A 25,099-nucleotide genomic window follows, 5' to 3' on the forward strand; every position below is an offset into this window, starting at 1 on the left:
CATGGCCAAAGAAAGGTTTCCCCTGTTGATGCTGTGTTTTACCAAAGTTAATCCAAAATGAATCTATAGTTGACAAACTTAACTTCTGCGCTGTTTTGCGGTGAAGAACAAAGGCTATTTTTGGTGACATTCTTCACTGCCTAGTTACATCCGCTTTACATCCGCTTTGACACACTCCGCTCATAACAAGTTAAAAATAGACTTTTAAAGTTTGACGAATGACAGGTGATAAGCTGGGGGAGGTGGGGGTGGGGGGTGGGGGGGAACGAGTCAGTGCAAAAGAATGTTTTCTGCAAGATACTTCCTCCTCCTGTGAACCTGTGACTGTCGAGAAGATGTGAGGAGGTGTAAATTTCAAAACCCAAACAGAAAAAAAATCCTAATTGTTTCTTTCCCCCTCTCACATTACGATACGTATATTTTACCCGATTCTGAGATCATAAGCAGCCGCTAATACTCTCCAATAATCCTACCAAGCAGACAAAATAATAATAATAATAATAATAATAAATTGAGCACTTCAATCCACGACTATTTATTGGCCGCCGCTGTGCGCAATTGGCTGCTGCGTTTCGCCCATAAAATACACAGTCAGTTCACTTTACAGTGTATTCTGTGAAGAGCTTTGAGACAGCACTGTGATAAAGCGTCATATCAAATGCAAATGATTATTATTAGTATTATTATTAAGATTCTTGTAGATGTTTCGTTTTGGACAAAATTGCCTCTAAAACACACAGACACTACACTTTGCAGTAAATCCTGTAAATCGCCTTGGGATGTCCCTAAAGAGGTGAAAAGCACGGTATCAAATGCAAGGACTTATGTTATAAACCTGATAGGATTCGACACAGACTAACTGGGCCGAATGTTGCGGTGATGTATCATTCTGCAATTCCTTGAATTTTTTTTAAAAAAAAGAACCAGAGCGGATCCAATAAATTCAAAAATTCTGAGGTTGAATTTTTTTTTAAAAAAATGACTCCCTATCGAGCAGATGGAATCGTCATGGAAATTCTTCTCTGTACATGACATCATTCAAGTATCTTCAAGGGAGTTTCACCCAATGTCCTGGCCAACAATCCCCACACCCCCAGATAAAATTGGTTACTCACTGTTTATGGGCATTGCTGTGCACAAATTAGTTGGCACATTTGTCCAAAAATGCAGTCACAGTAAAATCCTGTGAAGCGCGTTGAGATGCTTAACTCTGGAACACTCTCCTTCAATCCCTCCGCCTTGCCCCCTCTCCCCCCCTCTTTCACGTCCCGTCTGACAAACCTTTCCTCTTTGACCGTGCTTATGGCCACCTTCCCCCCCCCCGGCTCGGAGTCAGGCTCTGTTAAACGCTCTGAGACGCTACCCTGCTTGGAGGACTCGATGTAAGTGCAAGTTGTTGTTGTTGCGACGATGTGAAGAGGTGCTACATTCAGATGTAATGACTATTATATTAGATGTCATAAGTTAAGTGCAAGCCAAACTCATCCTTGATTTGCTTGGTTTGAATCCAAAGCAAAAACCCATTATTGTGCAAAAAGCAAGAAACGTTTCCTTGAACATCCAGATTACCAGTCCCTCCAGCGCATTGATTCTTAGTCCCACCAGTCTATCAGTGCGTTTGGATAACCTATGCTCCCACTATTATGTAACTCAGGAAAACACAGGTTCTTATGTAACTTATTCAAATGTTTTTAAAGCCCTGTGCAAGATATAGTGAGTACCAAACAGTGAACGATCCAGTAATTGGCTGCTGCGTTTTGCCCACAAAATATACAGTCAATTCACTTTACAGTATATTCTGTGAAGCGCTTTGAGACGTCTCGAAGATGTAATAAGGCGCTATATCAAATGCAAGGATTATTATTATTATAAGACATTGCAAAACATGCTTTTTGCAATTTCCTGTCTGATGCTGCTTCCATCCTTTGACTGGTATTCTCCTCTGTATGCCGTTGCACTCATTCCAGTCACATTATGTGATGTGAGTGTTTTAAACACTCAACAACCATCGGTATTCAAAATTAAATTGAGCACACTGCATCCAAATCATTCCCTTCCAGCTACTGTTCACTTGTATTGGCCAGGAAAATGTAGCTGTAAGAATTGCATAGCGCAGTTAACTTCAACATTGCTATATTGCAGTTCACAGTCAGGTCTCTCCGCCTTGCTGGCTGTGAACAGGAGCAAAGAATAGTCGGGTCAATGTTTAATTTGAAATGCACTCAGCGCCAAAGTTACTTCATACATTACGGTTTCTGCACCGCGAAGAATCTGTGGCATTTTTCCAATTATCTAATATCTAGCTGTTGTGGAATGAAGCCATGCAGCGGTATTTGGGTGAATTAAGTTGTTCACGATATTGCAGTCTTCAAAATACAGTGTTTGCAACTTGGTCCCTGACAGTGAACATAAAACACTTAGAGGTAAACGAGGGATTGATGAGAGTTCATCAATTTGAGATAAATAGCAAAGGAGATCGAGGATTTATTTCACTCCCAAATACTTCCACGCGGTATTGTTAGGATGTGGAATGTCTTGCAGTGGACTGTGGTGAAGGCAGAATCTACATTCGGCTTTCAACAGGGAACAGGATAGGTATCTAAAAAAGGAGCGACTTGCCGGAATACGGGGATGGGAGGAGGACGAGACTGAATAGATTGCTCTTTCAAAGAACAAAGCACAGACACGAAGGGCCAAAGGATCAGCTTCTTCCAACTTTTGATCTACGAGATGTCACGGCCGATAACGAATGATTACCTGATTAGCAACCAAAGAGCAGGGAGCATTAAGTTATTAAGTAGCACTGAGCAGTCTTATACTACGTGTCAACGTACCCAAGTTGTGCATCGTCAAGCTCCGTGAGGGTGAAGCATCTGGCAAGCTAAACTTGTGGTGTGTGTGGGAGCCTGAAGGATACTACTATATGTCAAAGAGATGGATATGAAATGTGATTATGAGTGAAAGCAGTAAAAGTAGCCCAGAATTGGTCCAAGCCACTGAAATATTTTGAGAAATCATAGGCGAAGTCCTGAAGTAAAAGGGCTCATTTTTAGCGGGAATGCAATCCAGTGCTACAATATTTACTTAACGGGGTAAAAAGCATTACCAATAATAAGGACATGAGCAATTTTAAAATCTGCTTTTCTCTCTCAAATTGCCGCTGTATATTTTAGTTGGAATTCTGACCTGCCAGTAATTCTCGCTGCCGAATGCAACACATTTTTAATGGGGATCTAGCAGTTTGACCCAAACAAAAATTAACATTTTATAATTCGCTCTCAAGGGTTCTGTTAACCAGAGAACATGTTCTGCTGCATACTCTCCAGGCAGAGATTTTGTCAGAGCAAATGGAACACAGTAATCCTCAGGTTTGAGATAGTCCAGTGCTTCATACATACGATATTCTGAGCATGACACACTTAGTTAGAATGGCTCCCGAATAAATAATGCCCCCGCTGGAAATTCTTTACATTGACTACCATAACGGAGGGTTCTGATAGGTCACATTGCTTTTTATCCAAATTAAACACGACAAATTTCTGATACAAGCAAAGTCCTTCTTATTTCTATCAACAACAAAGCACGCAACATGAAGGATTTACCTAGCACCATTCACGGAGAATAACTTCTGAGCACTTCAAGGATGGAGTCAGACCCCAAGCGAGGGGGGGAAAGCCAAGGTGATCATACTCGCCGTCGAAGTCTTTCGGGATTTAAAGGTAAATAGAGAGGGACAAGGTAGGTAGAGAGATGGTGTTTCAGAAGTTGGGAGCACAGTGACTCAGGTCTTGGCCACCAATGGTGGCATAGAGGGGTCCACTCAGTTGTCAGCACAATTTAGATGTACACCAAGGCACTTGTACTTGTGAAACTTTCACAATACGTGGAAAGAATGCAACACGATCGAGAGCCAAGTTGTACCTGCTCACAAATAGCGTGTGAGTATCTAAGCATCCTACAGTACCTCTTTTAATTTTATTTGTTCATCTTAGGAGATGCAACTAGTTGTACATCTTTTTTTTCCCTTGGGTCCAACCTTATTAATTACCAGCAACAGGATTCTAGTGTTTCACCTAACCATTCACTTATTGTCGTGGTGACTCGAGAATGCACACGGGTTTGCACCTATGATTCCGTTAGCTTATACTCTTTCCTTGTTCTCAATGTTTCCACACGGTTGCAAGCAACAGGGTCATTGGAACAATAAGATAATAGTTCTGGCGCTGGAACTTTAACTCACTCAGAATTGGTGGGATTCCGAGAACACAGAACATTAACACGTCAAGCAAGTCTGGCATGTGCCTTCATTTGGCCCCACAATGGCAATTCCCACAAAACTCCTTCCAAACATAACTTGCATACACCCTCGTGGTTCTTTGCAACCAATTTTAAAATGATTACGCTCTTCCTTTGCCCGCAGTTAAATAGCCCGCTTATGCTCACCGCCAACACTCGCACAAGAATTAATGGCAAGGGACAAACTGGCGCCTGCAGGACTGGGTGGAATTACAATTACAATGGAAAACAGTGAGCCAAATGCCTCTGAGAGAGAAGACGGGTGAAAATTGCCACAACCAACAACAAAATACAATTTCAAGGTCACCTGCATCACGTATTAAATCTGACCATCAATACGTCCTCTCTCGGTGTATATATTACCATCACCATGGCAGGTGCATGTGCAAAATGTGGCCAAAGCACAGCTCTATTCAACAATCCTCTAGATATTGGCATCAAGACCTGCAGAATTGGCCACACATTGAACCAATGGCCAAAGTGTCCGCTTGCCACTATGGATCCAATGTCTCTATTCTCAGGAAGGCAAATGGGAGCTTGGAGATGGGAGGGGGGGAGGGGGTTGAGAAAGAAAGAGATAAATTATACACTCCAATCTTTCATCTAAGCTGTCCAGTCATCCAGATCAATACTGATTAAACGATAGTTGATGAAACTCTCGTCCAGTGATGAATTCGACCCTCCATGATGCATTTTTTAAATGCAATTTACATCTCAACTGGAGCACATGCTAAGTGGATTCATCTATTGACCTGGATTGTACCAGTTCTACAGGATGGGGGGAAAACCTAGAGACAATTCAAAGACGAACTAGCTCTCAGTTTAATCTGTTCGCCACTCTTGTATTGTAGCAATGAGCTGGCAGAGTCACATACAACAGCCAGACCAGATCTGGTGCCCAGTTCCCATGTATCCCAGAGGATTATGCTAAATAGTTGGATAATAACTTTAGATAATAAGAGCTAGTCTGCAGATGCTGGCAACTTCGAGACCCATTTACAAGGAGGCATCTAAAAGTTGCTGAATGTTTCAGCTGGCACACATTAAAATGCACTCGCACGTAAATGGTGCAAATGTGTTTACTCTGCTCTCACTCTGCACTGTCGAAATGTACACTTCTTCAACACGGCCAGCATGAAACTGGCTGCCACGTCATTCAAGTTAGATCAGTATCGAGAGCCCAGATTGAATCCCCACCCCCCCCCCCACCACCCAGTTTTCTAAGCTCCAAAAAAACTCACAGTTTAAGTCGAGCAGAAACCTGACACGCTCCAACTGCAGTCTTGCCTCAGTGACCGAGCTACCATTCAAACAAGCTTTGTGTATAGTTTACGTCTGGCTTAGACTGGAGGCGGCTCAAGAACCAAGATTTGAAGCAGTTTGAGGTTCTTCCAGATAAAAATGGCTGCGTGTGGGACTTGGTGCACAAATTGGCTGCTACGTTTGCTTCTGAAAGCACAGTCACTACACTTGACGGCAATTAGCTGTAAGGCACTCCAAGACTTTGACATTATAGGAGCTGCATTAAGTGCATCAGAGGGTTATGTTATGACATCTTCAACCTGAATTGGCAGTATTACTTCAGAAGGTGCTGCTTCTGGCTTGTCAAACAAAACCGCTGAATGCAAACAGGGCTTTCTTTTTTATTGGCTGGCTATTATCATAAACTTTTTCTTTGGAGTTAACAGTTTAAGAGTTAATCAAAATTACTACTTCAAAACACTTCTAAGCAGATAAAACTTACTCTTGCATTTTCCGACTAAGGGCTGATGTTTTGACCAGAGCGGCTTTTAATGGATAATAAATAGGTAACGGTTTCCGTTATGAAATTAACATTTCTTTGTTCTTTATAATAAAATAAGCTAATTTCGGTGCTTAAATGTTAGACCTGTGCTTTGTTTGGGTGGATGTTAAAGGTCTCCTGCTTGAAAAATGAAGGAGGGAGTTTCTCCTAATTTCCTGGCCAAGAATCCTCACTAATTGGAAATTCATTTGAGCTCAAAGGCATCTGCCAATGTTGATCTGGAGCTGGTTACTTGGTTGTTGAGTACATCAAGTTGACTCATACATCGGCCCCTCATTGGAAAAGTGCTGTGGCTCCAGGAAAATTATGCATTAAAGTGTAGCTTTTGTAAATCTATTTAACTTTGTAACAAGGCATTCACAAAATTCAGACATCTCCTCAACTGCATAAAATGGCAAAACATCACCTTACGTTCTGATGAAGAGAGCTCTGGCAAGCTCATGGGAAATGCAACATACTGTAAAGGGGCATAATTTTCAGATACTGTGTGGTTTTCTAGAGGCTTAATCCTTTCAGAAGCACAAACCACAGACCAGGAGAGAACCACACACTTTGGGATAGCTTCCATTGGTACTAAGCTTTGATGGTCTAGACTTTTGACAATTGATAAAAACACGTTTTCCCCTAAGGTGATAACTGCACAAAACCAATGCCGTTTACTAAACAGTTCAACTGTGAGGATAATATCTGCGCTTTAAATTAATATTAATTGGGTTGAAATAACGCAATGTTTGATAATACACTCGAATTGCATATGCGCAATACAGTTTTTGCTCCATTATTTCTAATTTAACACACAAGAATGTTCAACCTGGAAGCTCAGAATGTCCTGCTCCAATAACTTTGCAATCGGGGGAGGAAAGAAAACTGTCCTATAGATTGCACTTGGATTTTACTCTCACCCACCAATCCATGAAAGGCTCTTTTTCCCGAAATGTCACCTAGTCTTAGCTTGTCAGACCATTTTGTCTGAAAAATAAAAACTTAATATTGTGTAGAATTGTGGAAACTTCATAAAATTCAGTCTTAATTTGGTAGCTGGCTCTTCTTAAGAACAGTGCAAAACCAGGTTCCAATTCAAGAGTTTTCCACAATTCTACAAGATCTTCAAATGACAAGACAGATGGCCTTAGAGGCTAAAACTAAGTGGAATTTGGGGTGTCTGATTCCAAACCCCCACCACCACTACCCCTCCCACTGCTGTATTGTCGCCATTCCAGCACAGAAAACCTTGCAGCACAGACACGAACAAAGCATAAGACCATAAAACGTAGGAGCAGGAGTAGGCCATTCGGCCCCTCGAGCCTGCCCCGACATTTAATAAGATCATGGCTGATCTTCTAACCTAATTCCATTTACCCGCCCTATCCCCATATCTCTTAATCCCTCTATCCTTTAGAAATCTATCAACCTCAGTCTTGAATCTGTTCAAGGACTGAGCATCCACAGCCTTCTGGGATAGAGAATTCCACAAATTCACTACCCTCTGAGTGAAGAAATGTTTCCTCAACTCAGATCGAAAAGGCTAACCCTTAATCTTGAGACTATGGCCCCTAGTTTTAGATTCTCCAACCAGGGAAAACAGTCTCATGGCATCTACCCTGTCAAGACCCTTAAGAATCTTATAGGTTTCTATAAGATCTACTTCTTCTATATTCTAGAGAATATAGGCCTAGTTTACTCAACCTATCCTCATAGGTCAACCCCCTCATCCCAGGAACCAATCTAGTGAATCTACGCTGCACCCCTCGAAGGCAAGTACGTCCTTTCTTAAATAAGGAGACCAAAACTGCACACAATATTCTAGGTATGGTCTCACCAAGGCCTTATACAACTGCAGCAAGACTTCCCTATCCTTGTAATTCTAAACCTTTTGCAACAAACCCCAACATGGCATTAGCTTTCCTAGTTGCTTGCATCGTCACTTTAGGGGTGAGACCAGCAGTTGTGAGCACAACACAACTGGGCAGGGCAGGACTGCACAGGGTTATAGTTGTGAATAAACCATCAAGGCTCGAGTTTGCCTTTGAATAGTGGCAGAAACCCCTTTTGTGAAGGAAAACAGAACGTCCATATTGCACTTTTAACAAGCGCTCATCAATTCCCGGTTTTCAGAGCCCCAACCAGCCAAAACACAAGTGTCCCCCGGAGCACTAACAAAATACATTTCCTTCACTTTTAGGAGGATCTGTCTTTTAACACACTAAAATTTCTTCCCACCAGTTGCCTCCTTAGTTCATTAATTGCATAATTAAAGATGGGGCATCTGTAAAATTAAATAGAAAAGGTCCAATGCTTTGAGTCGCCACTGCTTTAGATAAGCCAGATTCTGGGGGAGGCAGGACTTGGGGCTACATTGAACCAGATCCAATTCTGCCCAAGAATTCTACCTATTTCCCACCAACATCTACTCAAAACAGGAATAAAGCAAGCAGACCAGTGGTGTGCTATTATGGAGCAGGAGCTCTTTACCCTGCGCATAAAGAATATATGCACACAATTAACATTCCTGTGATTAGCAGAGCACATTTTGTCCAGAGTTGAACCAGCCCATTTCAAAGTAAGTGGAGGCAAAGTACACTTCCTCTCTTTTCCTCCTCCCCACCTTGAAAATTTGAATTGATCCAGCACCCACAGCCTTTTGGGGGGTGAGAGTTTAGCATTTCCACGACCATTTATGTGAAAAATGCTTTCTGATTTCACTCCTAAATGGCCCAGCTCCAATTTTACGATTCTGCCCCCTTATTCTGGATTCCCTCAGGAGACAAAATAGTTTCTCTGTATCTATCCTATCGAATCTCTTTATCATTTTAACACCTCAATTAGATCACCCCTCAACCTTCTGAACTCAAGGGAACACAGACCAAGTTTGTATTGGAACCTGTGCATTAGCAGAGAGGTCAAAAAGCAGAGGCTGAAGCATCCATCTAGAGTAAAAGATTGTTTATTGCACCGGACTCCACAGAATGATAAGCGTTTTAGAAAAAAGAAAATACGTGCTCACATATATAGTCATAACAGGATGTCAGGATGTTGAGGTCACGATCTGCTGATGGTTTTCATTGGCACTGCTGAAGTATATCTCTCTCTCTCCTCCCCATTCCAAAACTCTCCATTAAATTCCAATCAGAGCAAATAAATGCAAGTGTAAGGGTCACATCAGCCTATGTTGCCATATTTATGTGGTTGTTATAACAACCTCAAGGCTCACGGGAAAAGCCAGCAGGTGAGGGAACCACAAACATGATGGTGCAGCAACTCACAGCTTATCTATATCTAGGGGCAATATTGTGGGCTTACCAAAGTCTATACTCTCTATAATTGGAAAGTGGGATGAAGCAAAAGGGAGATGTAAAACAAAAAGCAGGCAGTGAAACAGCCAAAGGGATTCCTTCTGTGTGTAGAATATCTATTGGGCATAATGCGGTGTTTAGTTTATTGAATGCTGGTGCTAATTAGGAAATACCTGAAATTTCACCCAGATTTCTAAGATGGCCTATAAGCTCAAAACTTGAAGAAATATTGGAAGACAAGGGGAGATTATTCAGCCCATTGTTCCTTTGCTGACTTTCTAAGAGAGCTAAATATTTGTTTTCTCTCTCGCTCTTTGGTGTTTAAGATCTTCTGGACGAGTATTTGGACTGTGGCAATTTGCACACCCTCCCACTTTTATTAGTTAACTATGTTGACGTTTGGTTTTATAGATCACAATCTTGAGGTGATAGCTAGGCGTGAGAGCTTCAAAGCGCTTTCCTTCTGGGTGCGAACTTGGTTCTGTTTGGATTTGTGCACAATTCGCCTCAAATTTGGAATTCAGACACCAATCCTTGCCCAATTCCAGGGAAGGTAAGAGCAAATGACGCCTTCCAAAACAAACTGATGGCTAAAAAAACAACCACACCATCAAGGTTTCTGAATCCCTCTTTTGGATTCGGAGATCTGGAGAGAAAGAAAAAGTTTGCAGCATGTTGGCTGATACTTTAGTTTGGATTGATATTTTTGGGAGCAATTGGTTCCAAGATTGGAAAACTCATTAGAATCCACAGGGAAATCAAACATCCCATTTTCCACCCCTATGTTTCCTGCTCTGACACTCTCTTGCAGGAGAGAGAGAGTGGGTGGGAATAGGGAGCAACCAATAACAAGATAAGAACCATCCATTCACTGCACACACAAGGGCTTTTGAACTTTTAAAAGAAAACTGGCTTCAATGGAAGAGCCCACATTCCACTTCTGGCATTAATCAATCAGGAAATACTGTGCTAGCAGCACATTAAAGTATTAATGTGGAGCTCTCTCCTACAGGTTAGTTGCCCGGTAAAGGCACTACACAGGCCATTCTACATCTACAAATGTAAATTCTGGTGGCTTCTCACTCCGGCGAACAGGACTGAGTCACCAGTCTCACTTCCCGTCTTGAAGCACATTAATTTTTCTTATCGGACGTGATAGCTATCGTTGAATCTGTAGATTATAGCCGACCAGCATTACCAAACGTGTTCCGACAACATCTTATCGCTGAAAATGCTGACTCAGTGCAGCCCTGCAGATAATTGGGGCTGGCAATTTCACAAAAGGAAACCCCCCACCCTCTCACCTGTTATTCCAACATGAGGCATGATAAGGCGCTACATCAAATGCAAGGATTATTATTATTATTATTATTGCTCTGTGAAGGAAGTTACTACAGGACCAGATCTAGAAAATCAGCTATCCATCTGCACAATGACTTTAGATAAAGTACCAAGAGAGTAGGAGAGTGATCAGGCAGTCACATCAGTAAAGGTTTCAGATGGCACCATAAACCACTACCAGATCAAACCCACTATCAACTACCCAACACTACACATCTGAAGGTGTTTTTTCCGCAAAAGTGCTAACTGTGTCCGATACTGGTCTGCAAATATTTATAGCAATTCCTCCCCCATTTCCCCTTCATGTCCACAGACTAGCTGTTGAAAAGTTGCTATTATCATCTTATAATTCGTGCATTTGACTTATTGTTGGAGCTCCGGTGATGTGCAAAGTGTTGGTTTTAGCCAGTGTGCATTACAAGACTGATGTGGGCCGGCGAGTGCGTCTTACAAATCTGACAACATAGAAATGACAGCATTCAAGGCGAGAGTGCAACCATCCGAGCCTGGCCAATACCTAAGGAGTAATCTGCCCAGTCCTGCAACCCCACAGACTGGTCACACTTCAGAGCTCTTGAAGATGGTATCTGAAAAAGAGGGTGGGTGGGTGGATTGGGTGGAAAAGGGAGTTTATCGAGATGATCTTAAACAAGGTTCAAATGTACTTAAAAGTACAGCCCATCTGATAAGATTACTGTGTTTAATCAAGGTATGTGACAGTAGCCTGAGGGTTTCACAAGACAAAACACAACTGTTAATTTTCTGGTAATAATCCAGTCTCGACATATCTTGCCTCAAGTTACCAAAATGACCCTTGGACTTTATTTTCCTTCTGCTGCGTTAGCCTCCGCGCTGCACACAGCACTTCTGCGCTCAGATACACCCCGGACATGACCCAGCGCATCTGCAAAAGCGCAGCCTGTGTGGGTTTCTCAGAGCAGTCTGTGGCCCTCGGCAGACATTACGTCACAACTCACTGGAGTGAACTTGCATCAGTGCGAAAATCTGTCCAGAGAGGAGTCTCCAGAAGATCCCAGGGTGGGCTTAGCTAGAATGCCCCCAAGGTGCACCTTAACGACAGGTTGGCGGAGGGTCAATTGTAAACTACTGCATTGTGCTCCAGAACCCCAATAACACGCACACGATACTACAGTCACATCACTTTACAGTAGAACCCACCAAGCGCTTTGAGAACTTGATAAGGGGCTATATCAAGACTCCATTAAGGAGCTCCAAACACAAGAGCTGGTCAAGAAACCAATTGGAGATCTGTCAATCAGAGAGGAGATTTGAGTGGATTGAAATGCAGCTGAAGTGCACAGGAATGCACTTGTGGGTGGAGGCGATGTAAAGGCTTTTTTTTAATAAAATGCTTTGATCCGCTGGCAAAGTCGTCGGTCTCTTCATTAATCAAAATAATCCCGGATTCCTTTTCTATTACCTGCCTGCTCATTCCTCTCTTTCTCTTCCCCCACCCCCATCTCAGTTTTTAGAAACACTTTCTGTCAAACTGGTTTCTTGTTCTTTATTTGGAGTTTCGGTGTCGGTTATCTCCACGGCGACCCACAAGTGACTGTCGAGTAAAAACACCTGCGTCCAATCTGGTTCCATCATCCTGAGCTGAGATCTTTGACGGCCCTCGCTGAGATTTTCGAGTGAAGTTCTTTCCCCTCAAAAAACATGCACACACACACCCCAGTTGTCTTTTTTCCAAATTAGAATATCCAAAGACTTCAGGAGAGAACCTTTTAACCCTTTCGAAAATTAAAAGCAGCTTTCTAGGAGCTGTCAGGTGCCTTTTGATTTCAACCACTGACTTGGCAATTGGTATAATTGACCACAGCAATTATTATTATAATTTATATCAGATCTTTAACGTCCACCTGAACAGGCAGACGGGACCTCGGTTTAAAGTCTCATCCGAAAGACGGCACCTCTGATGATGGAATTCGCCCCAGCACTGACATTGGAGTGACAGCATAGACGATGTGATTCCAAGTCCTGATGTGGGGCTTGAACCAACAACTTTCTCACGCAGGCGAGAGTGCTACCACTGCGCCAGGCTGACACACACTGCAGGCGTGGGCACGTTTGGGAGACGTTTCTCACTGCTGGAGGAATTTTAGTAATGCCTTGGAAACCAAGACATCACAGCCTTTCTGTACCGAGTGTATTGGTGGAACGAGGATTAAAATAATTCTGTAAAATTCTGCACACCAGTAGCTATTCCACCATACAGTCAGGGTCTGCCTGTCTTTTTACTGGTGCAAAGTGTCAGAACAGAGAAGGAGGGAAAAAATACGTTCTTTTTTTAAAAAAACATCCATCTTGGGTCAGTTGAAAGCGGCGTTTTCAAAAGCGACTTTAAGAAGGCCTTGACGGGATTGTAAAATAACATCTGGAAATTGTGTGGAGCCCATGCATCTGTGTGCCAATGATTTGCAAATTGCAATTCCAAACACTTAACTCAAGGAGTGGGATAATGGCTACGCTTTATACACTGTCAATAACGTCAAAACGCCTCAAAAGTGCAGCACAAGTAACTACCACCAAGTGAAGTGACTGTGCATTTTTGTAGGCAGAAAAATCCCACAAAGAGTCATTGGGTGAATAGCCCAGTCTATCTGGAGGCACCTCTGTGTGAGAACATTGGAAGGAAAATTACCTTCTCTTCTCAGTACAATAAAATTCAGCTTACAAGGAACATAAAGGGGTAGTGGGTCTGTCGGAGCCAACGTTCAACTGTTGTCAAAGATCTGTTTAAAAAAATCACAGTCAATGGGACCTGAAGAAAAAATAAAATCCTGAAAGTTGACTCATTTCAGTCATCGAGTCCAGTTTGGGCAGAGCCACATTAATGTGCTTGAACATCAAACGACTAGGACATAATAGATTACAGAAGCGACTATTTTCCTTTAAGTTATTTATTTGGCTTGTAATAGTCTTCTCCCCGCCCCCACCACCCACCCATTTCTGTGCTATTCGTGAGCATGAGTTCTTTTTGCATAAACACATACTGTACTGCCATACCCCTTGATGCAGACATCAGACTTGAGTCTCCAGTTTACCTGCTGGGCACAGTTTGGAGAAAGGCATTGGTCTGAATCACAAGGTTTAAAGAGACGTTGGTCCAATTTAAACAGTAGAAAAAAACAAAGGAGAAGAACATTGAAGCACTTTGATTTACGAGCACTTCAAGCTTCTGTTTACACAGGATTACTTAGGTTCAGCTCCAATTCACCAGTACATCACGGACGCCATTAAATCATAGAGCGGGCTTCAAACACAACCTCCCGCACAGCACTATCCAGCCTGTGCTGCCGAGACCTGCGTTCCAAATGAAAAGCCAAACAACATTAAAGATACTAATTATGGATCACAGATCCACCCTGGACATTGGGTCACCCCCTCACTGAACTGCAGATCAATTTGCAACCAGCCAACCAACAGCAACACTGCCACAAGCACCGCTGAATCCAAATCATCACTTCCCTTAGCAATTACATGACTTTAGGGTTGAAAAGTCTTGGGGCCACAGTGAGCAATTTACTGCAGAAATGCACAAGACACCAACGTGGCTGCCAAAGAGGGAAAAAAAAACAATGGACATTATAGCAAAAGGTGAGCCCTACAAATATAACGATGGAAGCAAAGTCTCGAGATGACATGGATTTCGGAACATGAGTGCCATCAAACTGTGGGTTTCAGACCTACTTCTCTGTCTGGGTTCCAATGGTTCATGGCACCCAATTGTAGACGTTAGCCAGGCCATGAGAGTATAGAAATGGGGAATGTACAGGCGCAAGACTTGCATTTCCTAGTCATAGAATCCTAGAATATTACAGCACAGAAGGAGGCCATTTGGCCCATCGTGTCTGTGCCGGGCTCTTTGGAAGAGCTACCCAATCAGTCCCATTCCCCTGCTCTTACCCCATACCCCTGCAGTCAATCCATTACAGCTCCCTATTCAATCCACTACAACTCTCTGCACTTCACCTTCCAATCCACCAGAATGCAATTAGCATCCGCACTGCATCACATAGACACGGGCAGGAATCCGACAATATTACTGCACAGAAACAAGTGATTTGGTCCATCAGGCTGGCAATGGTCTCCAATTGAGGCACCTCATCACTCTCCTGCTCGTCCCCTTCCCCTCCGAATCCTTTCCATATTATTTTTTCAAGCAGCCACACAGTTATGCAAAGAGAATACCTTCATTCTGCTTCGACAGTGAAAACAGGCGTTTCGGAAGAAAAATGTGGGAACGACTCCGCAGAATTAGGAAATCAGTCTCACATTTCTGTTTGAAATAGAAAATAGTACAAGACAGCACGTCCTTTAGCAAACACGACAGGCACCGAAGCGATCGTCGGGCTGGAAACTGATTCTTTTTCTTTTAAAAAAAAATGAAGATTTCAAGAGTAAATTCATTTTAAGTGCCACCGACACGAGATTCTTTTTTAAAAAAAACATTGACACGGTGAAATACTTGGAAACTGTAGCACAGGAAAACTTTTCGACAAGTGCAAAGGAATTTCCTCCCAATCTTCAATCTTTCACACTAATATTTGTTCGAGAGCGGATCCGAATACAAAAGGAGCAAGATCGAGTGTTCATTTCCTTCCCATTAACTGTCAAAGCAGAGCAGAAGCAAACCCGCAGAGCTGCCGCACTAATGAAACGATTGACAGATTCCAATGATAGAGCGCATGCTTTAAAAATTGTCAAATATTCACACATTTAACAAAAAAAATACAATTTATAAAGGAAGCAGTGTTTCTGCTCACATCTACCATTTCCACGGAGTTGTTTGGTTCCCCCCGCACCCCACCCCGCCCACCCCTTTCGCCTCCCGCACCTCCTCCCCACACACATAATTTTACACCATCTATCATGGCCCATCTCAAGACGTACTTTTCAGTCATCTTATCCCCTCTCCGACCCACCCACCCCCAGCTCAGGTGCCCAGCCAGCAATGTCAAGCAATTATAGATGTCCTCCTGACCTATATAAATGTAAATTGTACTGTAGTGTATTATTGTAGGGTACTGCAGGCAGAGAGCACACTTATGATAATAATCCTTCCATTTGATTTAACGCCTTATCACACGGTTGAGACGTCTCACAATGCTTCACAGAATACACTGTAAAGTAAATTTACCGTATATTTTGTGGCGAAAAATGATTCGGAGTCATACTGATGGTTTGTGTGGGCAGCGCTAGTTCACCACTTTGTTCTATGTTTTAATAAACTTAAAGGGCATTTCTCACGTCATGGCTGTTTGTGGGACATTGCTATGTGCAAATTGGCTGCCATGCAAGCCTAGAAAATGTACAGTCACTACACATTACAGTACATCCTGTGAAGCACTTTGAGACATCCTCTTGATGTGAAAGGCACTATATCATATGCAAGGATTATTATTTACTGTACTTTGGGGGACCCAGGGTGTGAGTTGGGGTAACTGCTGGAGTTTAATTAATTAAACTCATTGAAGTGTACTAATACCGTTTACTTGAGGAATTTACTGTATTTACCCAAGGCACTGCTCAAAGAGAGAGAGGGGGAGATGTACAGACAGAGAGAGGAAACAAAAAAAAACCTGATCCCATGAAATATAAGCAAAGCGAACGAGCTTAACAGACCATCAAAAGGAGTATGTGCAATATTTGTCATACCATGGAATTATGTGGTTTGTGGATATAAAAGGTGCCTTTGTGTTCTCTACCTGTCCCTTCTACCACCTGATTTTAAAGGTGTGTGCTTCAAATAAAGACATGTTATTTTTGGACGCAGTTTAATCCGCCTTTAAAATAGCTATGGGTGTCATCCTTTGACATGAGAATGATGTGCCATAGAATTAAGTTTTAACTGGCGCTATTGTTGAACACCATGCGTCAGCTGAAGGGGGGGGTGGGGTGCGGGGGGATGTGGGTGGGGTGGTGGGGAAAATACCTTTGAGAAACAAAGCGTCTTCTATTAAGAAGGCCTTCTATTGGATCGACCTGTCAAGACAATTACAGTCAAATCAAATCCAAGAAAAGATGTAATTCATTCTGATTGACTCCCATCATGTTATTAACATCTCCTCTCTCTTTCTCCCCCTCCCACCCACCGCTCGCCCCACACCCCATTTCTGAACTTTCTCAAAAATGTGCACATGGGGCTCCAGCATCTATTCATTCAGATTTATGCACATTTCCCTTGTGCAACTTTCGAGGTATTTGAAACTTTCATTTCCCTTGTGCAACTTTCAAGGTACCCTTCCATTTGATATGACACCTTTCACGTCAGGAGGATAAACCTGCCCCCACCCCACCACCACCTCTTTCTCCTCTTTAGGTGCTTAGCTAGGTCCCTTTTGAAAGCTATACTTTTTGAACCATAACCTTCTGACCCACAGAACAAGCCCCCCCCCCCCCTTGGGAGAGAGTGCTATCAAACTGGCATTTAATTTCTAGACTATTTAAGAACCCGTTCAGATAAAACCAGTTCTGAATCCCCTGAGGCTACCAGTGTCTGGAATCCACCTTGTTTACTTCGCTGGGCACAATTCCAGGCGACAACACTGAATTAATCGCACTGTTGTTTCCAACTTGTTTTTGTTCTACCAGCTGCAGACAATTCCCTGCTATCAGAGCATGGTCTGGGTAGGCCAGTGTTCTGACAATCGAGGCAGCCTAGTTGGTCAGCTGCGTGTTACTTCCTCCAGATTGTGGGTTGAACATCCATTGAGAGAGTAGTTGCCAGTATCCACGTTAGACACAGTCGTGAAATCCATCGAAAGACTTATCCAAAAGCCTCCAGCTCCAACAATCCAGCCCTCCCCTCCCCAGTACTGAACTGGAGTGTCAGACAGGATTGTGAGCTCAAGTCCCAACGTGAGGCTTGAACTCACAACCTGCTGACCCCAGAGGAGCCAGGCTGACACTCAACGCTGGAGAAAGACATCAAACGGGTGTGAAAGTATTAATTCTCTCTATTTTGCAACTGTCCTCCTTACTGCCCATTGGATCCAAATGTGGTGCATAATTTGCAGCCAAATACAGCCAGCAGTTCAAACATCATCCATAGAGTGCACTGACGCTGGAGATTTGCTGTATACAGGTTCGTTGAAACACTCCCACCTGAACGGCAGGTACGCGGAATAATCTTCAATATGTTTCGCCTCCAGACACGTCACATCACGTGAAGTGGGCTGGTACTCGATAATGATAACAATACTTACATTCGATAGCTCGCCTTACACAGGGCAAAACTACATCTCTCCCTGCTCTAGCAATCAGTCTGGTCTAGTCATGGCAATCAGTAGGTTACATTGAAGAATTGTACTGTTTATTTAGCATGAGTCCGACTCTACAGAAGTTGAAGGTCTCCTCTTTCATGCCTGTAACCACTAAACATGGCTTTCAGATCACGTGTCACCAAGTCAATAAAGGAGGAGCTCTTGCGAGGAGGTTGCCTGGTTACATTGGAGAATCGTTGTGGAGGGGAAATAGAGATTGCTATCACTGTTTAAATGCATCAAGGGGAAAACAATTTAAGGAAAAATTGACAGCCTGATAACCGCCCACCTTTTTAATTCCCAATATCGCATTTGCACACCCCGTCACATTGATTCACTTACGCCAAAACTTGGGAATGTAAACATGTACGCACGTGCGAGTGTGTGTCTATCTCTCTCTCCAGAGTCATAGAAATCAGTCTAGTCTACTGTTTCATGTACAGCATCACCATAACAAGGTGCGTACTTGAGGGGAAAAGGGAATGGTGGTGGGGGGAGGGGCAGCAGAAAACTGCATAACTTGCCCATTGAAAGAAATGGGTGGGGGGGGACATCAAGGTTACAGGAAGGAGCACAAGCAGAGACACACATTCAGTGCACCTGGGCCATGTGCCAACAAAGCACTGCCCTTTTACTGTTAACAACCCAATACCAACAGAAGATCAAGCTACACTTCAGATCTGGTTATGTGAACACAATGAAAACATCATTCGGGCTCTTTGGAGACTGGGTTTCATCAGAAATGCACAGATTTCTCTCTTTTTTGGGGTGGGTGGTGGGGGGAAATTACACCTTTTTGCCATCTTAACAAGTTAATGAGCATTGTGAGCAACAATAAGGATGTTCGCTGCAGAATCCATACAGATGATGGTCACAGCATCATTTTGTTTTGCTCGGCCGGGTGTCTGACACATGTGAAAACACCATGCTTAAGACTATCCAATCCAAACAAGAGTCCCGTGCGTCCCACCTACACATGGAAATTCCAGAGATGTTTATTGGCATGGAATGTGCGTCACGGAGGGATGTATCCTGCTTACTTAATTCTGGAAAGTATTAGGCACAGGTTGGCAAGAGCCAAAGCTTGGGGACTCCAGAGTGTGGATTGGAGTGACTGCTGGGAGTCTAACCAGCTAAAACCATTTAGCTTGCCATTGAAAGCGCTGTCTGGTAAGCTTTCCTGCTGCTTGTCCAGCTAGGACCATCCTATATGTTGGGGCTTTGGTGTCCAGGGTTAACGGGAGCTGAGTGGGAAAAGTCCATGCCCCCATTAAGTAGTCTGCCCTTCCAAATCCTGCCAACAAGGCAGTGCCAGCCTGGCAGTGCCCTGGAGTACGGTTGAGCTGCCTGGCTCAGGAACTGGACTACCAAGACCACCACAGAGGTTGGGCTTGATTCTGATATCATAAACAATACATACAACACAGTACTGCATTGTAAACCCGGTATCAGCTCTGGAATCAGGGCTCAGGTTACTGTGTGCAGTTAACATGGGTTTATTAGCACAGGTTTATATGTACCGAACTTGAGATCTCTAAAGTGGGTCTACCTTGTGTCATTCCTTAAAGGATAGGAATCCCGTTGAACCAGAGGAACTTTCCCCGGAAGTAGATTGGGTTTGAGCAGGGTTCAAAAGGGGAAGAAAACAGAGAGGGGGCTGAATCCAACCCAGATGAATGGGTTGATAACGGTGTCCTTTAACAACCAAAATAATCCAATTTGGAATGAGAATCCTCAGTCTCAGGTAGTTTACATTTTTCTTATAAAAAAGGAACTAAATTTGCCTCCAAGTTTGCAGTCTCCCTCACAAAAAAAAAGGAGGATTTGGCGATGTGGGGAGAAAGATTAAAAAAAAAGTGATTAAAAATAGCCTTGATGGAATCATTACTAAATAATTTCTAAAGTGAATAAGCAGGAACCAACTTGGAGCTTGCTCAGAAAGTTGGAATTGAGGAGAGGCTTGATTGATTAAAAGGACTTAACTCTCAGGCTCATCTCCTACCTTGCCCATCTTAAGTTACAGCTCTCTGTACTCCCACACATCTATTATTACTTAATTACAGTCCTGTTTAGTGCTGCAGGAGTTGGCAGATCAGAGAACTGCCGAAGCCATTGAAGGTCAGCCAAGACGGCAGCAGGTGAGTTGGGCAACATATTACACCGGGACGTATGATACGGTCAGCTCATGGATTGATGAGCAACAAATCGGCTTGCATGAAAAGGCAAATCTCCGAGTGGTGTGACATTACTACAATAGCAACACGTCATGGCACAATCTATAGGATTTGGAGCCAGGCCAAGTGCTAAGTCGTATTGGCTAAAATACAATGAAGCTGCTTCGCTTTCAACACAGGACGCTCTCCCGAAACAGTAAAACGCAACATTTGATATATTTTGAAACGCGTTTAAAACATTGAACTGTTTCCTACGTCTTTTCCCCCAAAAATGGGTATGCCAAGGTCATAGGACTTCAACACGGCCCATGGCATTTGTTTGTACAATGTCTTCAGCTGCAAAATGCAGTCACTGCACTTCATAGTAAATCCTGCGGAACACTCTGAAAGGCTCTGAAACTCTCAAACACAAAAGGATTAATTTTATCTCCCGTTTGTAAGCAGCAGAGTTTACACTCCCCAAGAGGTTAAGTGCTTTCAAAATTAAATCAATAATTAATAACGCCTGCATTTGTTGTTGTGCCTTTCATATTGGGAGGACGTCTCAAAACATTTCACAGGATATACTGTGAAGTGTGGGAACTGTGGCTTTTGTAGGTGAACGTGGTAACCAATTCTCTGCAGGGAAATATTCGACAAATAGCCATGGAGTGAGTGACTATTTTTTATTTGGGTGATTGTTAGCAGGACACCGGGAAAATTCCCTTATATGTTTGACTAGTACGATGGGATTACTGTACTAGGGTGTCAGCCTAGACTATGTGAGTTCTGAGTCCGGGCTTGGGGTTTGAAGCAACAACCTTTTGACTCGGAGGCCAGAACGCTTGCGACTGAGCTGGGCTCAGTACACCTTTTCATTGACTTGCAAGAGCAGCAAACTCAGAACACACAAGAGTTACTCCCAGTTCCTAACCCAAGTGGGTGGGGGAGCAAACGTGAAAGTAAACATTCGACTGATACGGGCAGGAGCCCATGTCAGCTCGCAGTTAGCGATTCTACATAAGAGTTATGTAACATTTAAACACAAAAATGCAAGCGACAGAAACCAGGATGCCCACGTTGAGTTTCCATTACTCTGTCCCAAAGTCTTCAATGTGTTACATAGTACAAAATGAGTCAACGCTGGGGGGGTTTACTGGGCGCCATGTGTAAATGCAGATGTATTTACGCAACGTGTAGAGCACGTGTAAATTCAGTTGTACAGAGGGAGATCACAGGTGCCTTCAAATTATATAAGTAACCGATTATTTTTCCTCACTGATTAGCCACACAATTAAGAGCACCTGCAATTGCCTCTGTGCGCACGGATCTACAAAGAAACAGCGCATTATACACCTGTATTTGCACATGGAATAAAACAGATACCACTATATTGGATTCCCAATGTTAAAGCACTGCAGGCACATTTCCAGCACGGAGCAGTTATTCCAAAGCACAGACACGCCATCAGTTACATTGACGAGCACAAGGGTGACTTGAAATGGACATTCAAGCTGCTGCTTTTACAGCTGAGGGTTGGTTGCCTCTGTGGTACCAGGTTCATCAAAACAGCCTAAAAGGGCACCTGAAGTGTATAAGCTCATTGTCTACTGTTGGCTATACACTTACCTGGGATGCAAACTGAATAGGAGTGCATGTAAAGTATGCACTGCAAATGTTGCATTTGCAGTATTTAGAAGAAATGCGGTTTCACATTTGCAATAATGGGACCATTTAGGAGGTTTGGAGGAATTTCCACGGAGGAGGTTTATGTTGGCTGGGCACTAGCGCTTAATGAATAAAGAGGGATTCCGCTGTCCAGTCCAGGTGAACAGTAATCATCAGCCTCCTTCCCAAAAGTGGGAAGAGACGGCGTTCATCTGGGTGTTAAAACTTCCATCCGCTTGTCCCAGAGGTTTGGGTGTGTGTTGAGTAACGATCCTCGCATTTGATCTTGCACCCTTCGTGTCAGGAAGCTGTCTCGAAGCGCTTCACAGGATTTACTGCAAAGTTTAGTGACTGGGTAGTTTGTAGGTGAATGTCTACATTGCACCACAATATTATGGGATGAAAGAAAAAGTTAAAGTGAAGGTTACTGTATCCACAAAAGGGGTAAGAAAACAACAGAAAATGGCCCCGTTTTCAGTGCAAAGCAAAACAAATGGGAGGGAAAAAGAAACTGAAGGTACGCAATATTTTCAGAGAGGAAACTTTCACCTGCAATCCCGAGGCAGTTAATTACAAAGTCAGCGTTGAGCCACTGAAACCTTCAAAGCAGAAGGTAAACCTCAGAGATTTCAGAGAACAGAGAAGGTGCGAGCTGTTTATGAATGACACAAGTAGGTCTCACTCTCTCTCTCTCGCTGGCTCTCGTTTTGCTGCAGGTTTAATGCAAATTTCAGCACCATTGTTCCCGACAACATCCACATCACCCCCTTAGGCCAGTACAAGAAGCTAAAATTACGCAGAAAAATACACCAACGTTGCCTGGCACAAATTCATTGCCAAGAGCAGCGACACTCCACAACCTTCCCGATGCCAGGAACTAGCTCGGCTTCTGCTCAACGCATGGCGGATGGGAACATTGGTAAACTGGTCAGTCGAGTTGCTCAATGTGAAGAGATTGACGGCTTGGATTGGATTCAAGGCCCGTTGTGGGCTGATGATGCTACTCGACCCTTTTGCTGAGGGTGGAGGGCAGGGTGGGTGGAAAATACTTTTCAAAGAAGATTTGAGCCAGCGATGTGAAGAGCCTCAAACATACAGACTGGATTCAACGTGGTGGGGGAGCAGGGGAACGGAGATGTGCCGTCGAATGCGCAAAGCCCTGTAGCCACAGGCAAAGTTAAGTAACAAGTTTGTTACACCAAGTTACAAAGCTCCTGGCCAATGTCCAGAGGGCATCCATTTTGTGTGCAGCCGTCACACGTAGCCGTCAGATGATCGGGTGGGGGTGGGCAAGAAAACATCCCCTGAAGTGCTTTGAAATGTCTTGGTGACTTTATAAGGGGTGATGTCAAATGCAAAGATAAGTAGATAGCAAATAGAGGCCAGCTGGGCTTGCTCTTCAGCAATCACCAGCTATGTTTCACCCACAAAATATACAGCCAATTCACTTTACGGGACATTCTGGCGAAGAGCTTTGAGACGTCTCGAAGACGTGATGAAGCACTGCATCAAAATGCAAGGATTATTATCATCACCTGAGGAGCATGTGACATTTCAGCTGAAAAATGGGAGCTCGGTACTCATTTTGCAATCTTTCCCTTTTGCTTTCCTCCCCTGAGCAAATTCTGCCCCGTTCCTGCCAAACATTGCCCATTTCTTGGGAGTGGGAAAAGGAGGAATGGGGGAGGTGGAGGGGTGTTGGGGAAGAAACTGTTGTTCAAAATTCTAGGCCAGTTGAAATAGAACTTGTGCATTCAACTTGTTTCTCATTCCAATCATCAATCACAGCAATTTACTCTTAGGATCAGCATCTTCACATGTGCTTTAGTGAAGCCAATTTCCAATAGTTTTTTTTTGCAACAATCTGAGTTTTTGGGGGGATGGGGGAATCTATAGAACTTATTTCAACAAAATTTGAGCGTAAGTTTGTCTCTTGTTCGTACGGCACGTTCACACACGCACGCACGATGTCATTAGTAGATGTGAAATCCAATTTAATGTGGAAAGGAACTTTTTCAAGTGAGGAATAAAAGCAGCAATTCATGCTGCTTTCACAAATCTCCTGGCTTAATACCAGGGACTAAAGGCCTGGGCTGGGCAAAGATATGCAGTTGGTGAAAAGTGGGGTTCTTTTAAACAAGACGTTATATTGTACCCTCATTTCCACAAATGACGTTTTGTGGTAAAGTATAATGATGGTTATCAACGTGTCAGAGCGAAAAGCGCTCCCAATATCCTGAAAGCTAGTTTGTTTACCTCGTTAGATGGCAGACAATTTCAGCTTGTACCCATTTCTAACTGCCAACCTTGGCAAACAGAGAAGGGGGGGGGGGGTGGCGGGGTGGGCTTAAGTTATTTGTATCTAATATGTTTTGCCCACAAAATACACAGTCAATTCACTTTACAGTATATTCTGTGAAGCGCTTTGAGATGTTTCGAAGACGTAATAAGGCGCTGTATCAAACGCAAGGATTATTATTACGATCAGAATCCATTTATTCGTCAACTTTGTGACCCAATGGTTTATAAAACTGGATTTTGTTTCTGTAGCCTTGAAGCAGCCAGTTTAAGTCAGTGGAAAGTGCAATTAAAAATAATAAGCCTTACATTCGATAGGACGACCTTCATGTCAGGGCGACGTCTCAAAGCGCCTGGCGGGACTCGCTGTAAAGTGTGGGGAATGTGTATTTTGTGGGTGAACACGGCAGCCAATTTTCTGATGGCTTAACACGGGCTAAAACGAACACTTTCTAGCCTAGTCCCTTTCTCTTTTTTAACACAAAAAAAAGTACAGAAATTTTCACTGCACAAGCTGCAGTAGTAAAGCTGTCCTCTCCCCCCATCGAAGCATTTAGTGGCTTGTTAGCGGGTCCCACTGAACACCCACACATCTCTCTCGCGCTCTCAATCTCCCTCTCCCCCCTCTCTCTCTCTCTCTCTCTCTCTCTCCGGGCTCCCGGCCAGAAAGCAGGTAGGGTGCACGCAGAAATGTCGCTGTCTTGCCGAAGTAAACACATTCGCAAAATAGTGCAGCGGCACAGGCTGTGCAAATGCGGGGAGTTTAGAGAGCCGCCAAGTCCTGGTTTGCAAAGGTTTTAACAAAATAATCCCTTTTACCTCATAGGCGTCAGGGAGGCCAGCCTGTCTGCGTACCACAGCTGCCAGTACAAGAGCTCTGCCTCTCTCCGGCTACCTGTTCTGCATAGGAATGGAGCACTGGAAGTCACACTATATTCCCACAGCTGCTGAGTATAA

The 25,099-nt window shown here is 43.4% G+C and overlaps 1 long non-coding RNA gene across 1 annotated transcript in view; it reads right to left on the bottom strand.

Annotated features, from left to right (window-relative positions):
• The window catches only part of LOC103175540, a 174,331-nt gene that overhangs the window by 114,680 nt on the left and 34,552 nt on the right, over positions 1 to 25,099 (bottom strand). The window lies entirely within an intron of this gene.

Source organism: Callorhinchus milii, unplaced genomic scaffold, assembly GCF_018977255.1.
Source record: "Callorhinchus milii isolate IMCB2004 unplaced genomic scaffold, IMCB_Cmil_1.0 Scaffold20, whole genome shotgun sequence".
In the NCBI taxonomy this organism is placed as follows: Eukaryota; Metazoa; Chordata; class Chondrichthyes; order Chimaeriformes; family Callorhinchidae; genus Callorhinchus; species Callorhinchus milii.